Source organism: Mytilus edulis, chromosome 9, assembly GCF_963676685.1.
Source record: "Mytilus edulis chromosome 9, xbMytEdul2.2, whole genome shotgun sequence".
In the NCBI taxonomy this organism is placed as follows: domain Eukaryota; kingdom Metazoa; phylum Mollusca; class Bivalvia; order Mytilida; family Mytilidae; genus Mytilus; species Mytilus edulis.
Window position 1 is genome coordinate 59,833,002 of NC_092352.1, and position 6,860 is coordinate 59,839,861.

Genomic DNA, 6,860 nt, shown 5'->3' on the forward strand with positions numbered 1-6,860 from the left:
TTCTACAAAAGAAAATGTCTGTACCAAGTAAGGAACATGACATTTGTTTTCAATTCGTTTGATGATTTTGAGCTTTTGATTTTGCCAATTGATTAGGGACTTTCCTTTTTGAATTTTCCTCGGAGTTCAGTATTTTTTTAGATTTTATTTTTTATATACAATCACAAGTCTGACGATGGAACGTACGATGTTTTGTTCTCAATATTGGTTTCTACAAGGTAAATGCATAAAACTACCCTCACTAATCTTTTTTTTTATAAAGATTTATTATAGATATATTAGTATTTGTCAATAAGAGAAATGTATGACACTAGTTTAATGTCAAAAGCCTTAAATTAAATCAAAACACAAAAACTTTAAACCATGCGGTACTTTGAGGAGAATAGTATAAACAGATTTTAATTTTGATAATATTTTTGTTCGGGCAATTTGATATTCATTTAACACTTATTAATATATTAAATTACCACTTAACAACCCCGGTTACTTCCTCATTCTGTTTTGTACCTTATACTATTTTGTTGTTGATTACGCCTTGTACAGGAAGCAAACAAGTAAACATCTATCATGGCTTTTCCTTGTATACCTAAAAGTTTACAGAATGAATAAATCCAACAATAAATAACTAGAGGCTCTAAAGAGCCTGTTTTGCTCACCTTGGTCTATGTTCAAATTAAACAAAGGACACAGATGGATTCATAACAAAATTGTGTTTTGGTGATGTTGATGTGTTTGTAGATCTTACTTTACTGAACATATTTGCTACTTACAATTTTCTCTATCTATAATAAACTGGGCCCTTTAGATACAGAAGAAAACACAAAAATTTACCAAATTAATGAAAATTGTTAAAAAAAAAATTACTCTAAAGGGCAATAACTAGTTAAGGGGTAAACTGACCATTTTGATCATGTTGACTAATTTTTAGATCTTACTTTGCTGAACATCATTGCTGTTTACAGTTTATCTCTATCTATTATAGTATTCAAGATAATAACCAAAACCAGCAGAATTTCTTTAAAAATTACCAATTGGGGGGCAGCAACTCAACAATCAGTTGTCCAATTCATCTGAAAATTTCATCGCAGATAGATATTGACTTGATAAACAATTTAACCCCTTGCCAGACTTGCTCTAAATGCTTCGGTGTCAGAGTTATAAGCCAAAATTTCCATTTTGCCCCTATGTTCTATTTTTAGCCATAAAGGCCATCTTGGTTGGTTGGCCGGATCACCGGAAACATGTTTTAAACTAGATACCCTATTGATGATTGTGGCAAAGTTTGGTTAAATTTGGCACAGTAGTTTCAGAGGAGAAGATTTGTGTAAAGTTAACGACGACGGACGACGGACGCCAAGTGATGGGAAAAGCTCACTTGGCCCTGTGGGCCAGGTGACCTAAAAAATCATCATAACTTAAGACTATCCCCCATATCGAATCAATTGATCATGTATGCATAATTATGTTGTCTTAGACATTTTGTATTATTGAATGATACTAGTAGTTTACAAACGTTTAAAAATGAATAGTGCTTCAAGTAGTTAAATTGGATCAGACTTTCATGTAGAATACATGTACATCGTAGGTCCACGATGGCCGAAAAGTATACGTATTAAAGTAAGGAGAAGTGATACAACTGCCAACTATCCAATAAAGTTTAAATGAAGTGGATGTAAGCAATTATAGACAATCGTAAGGCCTTCTACAATGAGAAAACCATATCTGTTATAAAAGGCCCCGACATGAAAATATAAAATAATTAAATTGAGAAACTAACTGCCTAATTTTGAACACAACAGTTTACGAAAAACAAATATATAAAATTTCTATACTGGTATCTATGATGAGTTTAATGACAAATATGAACAAAGGCAACCACTTAGCTACAAGCTCCTTGCTTTGGACAGGCAAATAAAGAATGTGGCGGGGTTAAAATAAAGTAATTCACTCACACTGATCAATAGCCAGCCACTCTGATATTGTAAGTTCGAACCTAACTTAATGCGAGGATAATCCGGTCATAATCGACATCGGTCTGACTGAAACCCATTATAAAACCAAAAAATAAACAACTACTTTTTTTCAATTAATTTTAATTTGGAGCATTAAAGTATTATAATTTAATAGTTGTAATTGGCTTTGGACTAGCTTTCAGTAACCGCTAGTTCTCACGTAGAGCAATATACTTTGAGTCTTCAGTATTTTGTTGCGATCTGGTTAGTGAAACCCTTATCTAGTTAGTTTCAGTTTGGTCTCGCATTGTGTTTTATGACCACTGTCTGCATGTTTTTCAAAGTGAATGGTTGTCGTTTGAAGCTGCATATCATATTTATTTGACTTTTTTTCTTTTATTGTTTTATGCATAGATAAAAAGGTCGTTGGTTTCATGTATTTGATATGTTTTTCGATTTGTCATTTTCGGCTTGTTATTATAGATTTGTATACGACATTGGTGTTCCTAATTGTTAAAGGCCGTTTAGAGACCTTTATTTGCTTACATCCTCGTCATTTGGTGTCTGATGGAATGTTTCTGATTTACAATCGTACACAATTTTTTTTTTCAATCTATCCATGGTAAATCAACATGCATTGTATACTCCAAAAGCACATGTCTTGTACACTAGATTGTATATTTTGATACTTATAAAAATGGCGATGAGAATAACATACGGTTTGAGTATATCACATATTTTCTTTGCGTATTTGTAAAATCGATCGTATCCAGATAAAACAAAGATGTAAATCAGTACATTTACGATACGAAAAGCCTTCTCGTAGACCATGTTGTGATGACGGATGTGTGAACTTCAAAAATAAAGGTAAAAGGATCCTCCTGTTGTTTCAAAATACGTTAATTTGTGTCTTTTCTTGTTCTATGCTAATAGAAATGCCTCCCAAACCAGATTTCTTTTATGCTAGTAATTCATATAATATCTAAATTTGTTTGTAACCATTTCATCGCCGTAATACAGTTGTGAATGAGTATAAAACCGGATGCAGATAAAGGATTTGAAAAAGGGGTCACAGGGGTCCCAAACAATACTAGTTTTGGAGTGGAGCAGGTTTAAAGTTTCGATTCCCTTATAAATGTAGATCCATAAGAGCTAGGGAGCTGGCACCCTTCGGTCACCTAAATTTGCGTGATAACACGATCAATCAATTGTAATTTGGGTTATTATTTCTACTTAATATAATTTACTCTCCAGAGCCTGTCCAAATCTTTGTTATAGTTATTGAACACGAAAATTAGTGTATGTCACTAAATCTGCACGGCTCGGTTAATCATTCCTGACCGAAGGAGGGTGCAATTTAAATGACAAATGTTAAAATACACTTTTAAATCTTTTAACTTTCTCCTAAATTGTTATATCATTTTGCGTATTGTGTTTTAACCTGTTAAAAATATAATTATTCCTTATTTTTATATATATTTGGGACGATTTAGAAATAACGTATCATCTGTCAGTTGTTGAAAGCTACTTATATGCTGTCCTCTAGGTGTATTATTTACTCGTTTACACCATAAGGTTTCAGTTCTTTTAATAGCATTTATTTCCTCCATGCCTAGGTATTGACAGAAGAGGACTCATCGAAGAGAGACGTGCTATATAAATCTATAGTGCAAAGTTAACAGCAACAATAAACATAATGCACTATGTTTTATCTATACATTTTAAATCAGAAAGTCAGTTTATTAATCATCAATTTGAGTTGGCGTTTTAATACTAAATTTGATAGACACTGTTTGTAAATATGATATGTATAAATATATGTTGTGGTTTTATCCTTCACAATTAATTCAAGATTAAAGGAAGTATAGAACAAGTATGAGTAGGATTAAGAAAATAGATATATAAAAAAAATGTTTAACTTATAAAACAACAGGAAATTATAATCGTTGGTGGTTCAAGGACAAACATAGTAAAGTTTAACAATTTTTTAACCTTTCATTTCCTACAATTATTTATCTAAATAAAAGTTAAAATTATAACATTACAAAATGATCGAATATCATTTTACAAACTACATTCAATTGTGTTTTTATACCTGATGCGGTCTGAATGCCAATGAGACAAGAGACACATACATTATCAACTAAAGGTTACAGTACGTCCTGCAACAATATGCAAAGCATATACCACATAGTCAGCCATAAAAGACCCCGAAATGACAAATGCAAAACAATTCAAACTAGAAAACCAACGACCTAACTTATGTTCATTTTAAAGAAATTACAGAAAACTGGCTTTTAAAACTACTCTATCCGCTTATAAAACTACTCAGTGGCGGATCCAGGGGATGCGGAGGTTGGAACCCCCCTTTTCTGGACGATCAATGCATTTGAATTGGGAATGGGACATGTGGTTGAACCCCCCCCCCTTTATCCTGGGTAAGAACCACACCTCCCCCCTTTTTTAAATGGCTTTATCCGCCCCTGCTACCGCAAAGTATATATAAGACTTGATCCCTCTCTAATTAATTCAAGATTAAAGGAAGTATAGAACAAGTATGAGTAGGATTAAGAAAATAGATATATAAAAAAAATGTTTAACTTATAAAACAACAGGAAATTATAATCGTTGGTGGTTCAAGGACAAACATAGTAAAGTTTAACAATTTTTTAACCTTTCATTTCCTACAATTATTTATCTAAATAAAAGTTAAAATTATAACATTACAAAATGATCGAATATCATTTTACAAACTACATTCAATTGTGTTTTTATACCTGATGCGGTCTGAATGCCAATGAGACAACTCTCCACAAGAGACACATACATTATCAACTAAAGGTTACAGTACGTCCTGCAACAATATGCAAAGCATATACCACATAGTCAGCTATAAAAGACCCCGAAATGACAAATGCAAAACAATTCAAACTAGAAAACCAACGACCTAACTTATGTTCATTTTAAAGAAATTACAGAAAACTGGCTTTTAAAACTACTCTATCCGCTTATAAAACTACTCAGTGGCGGATCCAGGGGATGCGGAGGTTGGAACCCCCCTTTTCTGGACGATCAATGCATTTGAATTGGGAATGGGACATGTGGTTGAACCCCCCCTTTATCCTGGGTAAGAACCACACCTCCCCCCTTTTTTAAATGGCTTTATCCGCCCCTGCTACCGCAAAGTATATATCGATGGGTTAATGCCACAACCAAATAACTGAAAATGTAGCATTTTTCAGACGGCATGTTTTTTAGTTTTATGGGTACTTTAAAAGTTATTACATGTAAATAAATGATTTTGTATTTCCGTTTCAATGTTTGCTAACAAACTATCAAATACATAAGAACAAAATAAGTAAGACAATTGATTTATTGCTTCAAATTGATTGAGACATAATAAAACATAGTATTACATTGAAAACACAATTGCCAAAACCAAGTTACTGGTGATACAGTATTGATGCAATCAAATATCCATGTTTAAAAATATGATATGATAGTACCATAACACGGTAACTAACATTATGACCTTGTGGCTGTTACGTTAAATATGAAAAAATGCTGGTCGTAGTGCCTTAATCATTTAACAGAAGATAATTGTTTTTGACATATCAAAATTAATCTTATCAAACTATAATTTGTATGACAGAATACAATAACAGGCATTATGTTTTTTTGGCATTACAAACAAATTTGTATATTTTTTACAAAACATGCCATAACCTGTCATAAAGAAATAACTTATGTTGGCAATTAAAATTTATCATTATTTTATGTTAAAAATAAAGACCACAACGCAATATCCAATATAAGATAATCAATTTATGAATTAAAACAAACATCATTTTTGATATATTGATAAAAATATCGTTAAACAAGAATTACTGAGGTGGCTATATTGATCAGAATTTTTAAAATGTTGAAGCTTGAAGCATATATGCAATCTATCACTCTTGTTCTGAGTCTTGTTCTTCTTCCTCTACATCCGGGTCCGGTAGATTATCAGGAACCTCTCCATTGGCAGGAAGATCTTTGTAAAATTTGTGATACTCAGCGGGAATAACCTTGGTTTTGCAAAGGTTAAGAAGATCCTTCTTCTTTGCCAATGTAATTGGTTGCTTTCCTTTGTATTTTCTTGGCAATTCGTGTCCTTTAATATTTGTTACAGGGACTCCATTTTTGTCCAGCTCGATGATCCTCAATCTTCTGAAATCTTCGTCAAATGTATGCTTAAATAATATATGTTGAGGTTCCTGTTTGGAATATCGTAGCCATTTGATTTTCAGCCAGTTGACCTTTTCACCGTTGGCATCCACTTTGCTGTAGGTAAGTGTTGTCTTTTGGAGCTTTTTGAAATCGTAGATATCCTCATGTTGTATAGGTACAACCGAGTACGGATTAGTCCTCCTCGTTATCCTGACAACTGTTGTCCACTGGCTTGGGATGTAAATCTCAGTTTTTTTCTTGGCAAACTCGATTGCTGAATGCATGCTGTCGCATTCCATCTGGGTGTGTCCGCTTTCTAGGAACTTGTGGTCAATTATCTCTATATTTGGAAGATTGATGACAGCATGCATTAAGCCAGTTGCAGTAAACTGATTTCTATTTTGCCCTGCACATGCACCTGAGTAGAGAATTACATTCTTGATATTGGCTGTGAGAGACAACAGTTGCAGATATAAACAGGTTGTAATTTCACAGGCTCCACGTTTACCCTCTACCTCTGACCATAAGTAGCAAGTTGCATTTTTGGTACCTAAGTTATAAATTGACAGATTATAACAATTCAGTGTCCTCATGTAGTAAATTTGGCTGACTAAGGAACAAGGTGTTTGTAATACAGCCTGTAAGTCAAAAGTTGCTACAAAGGTATCATTAATTTAGTTGTTTTAGATTTATCTTTAT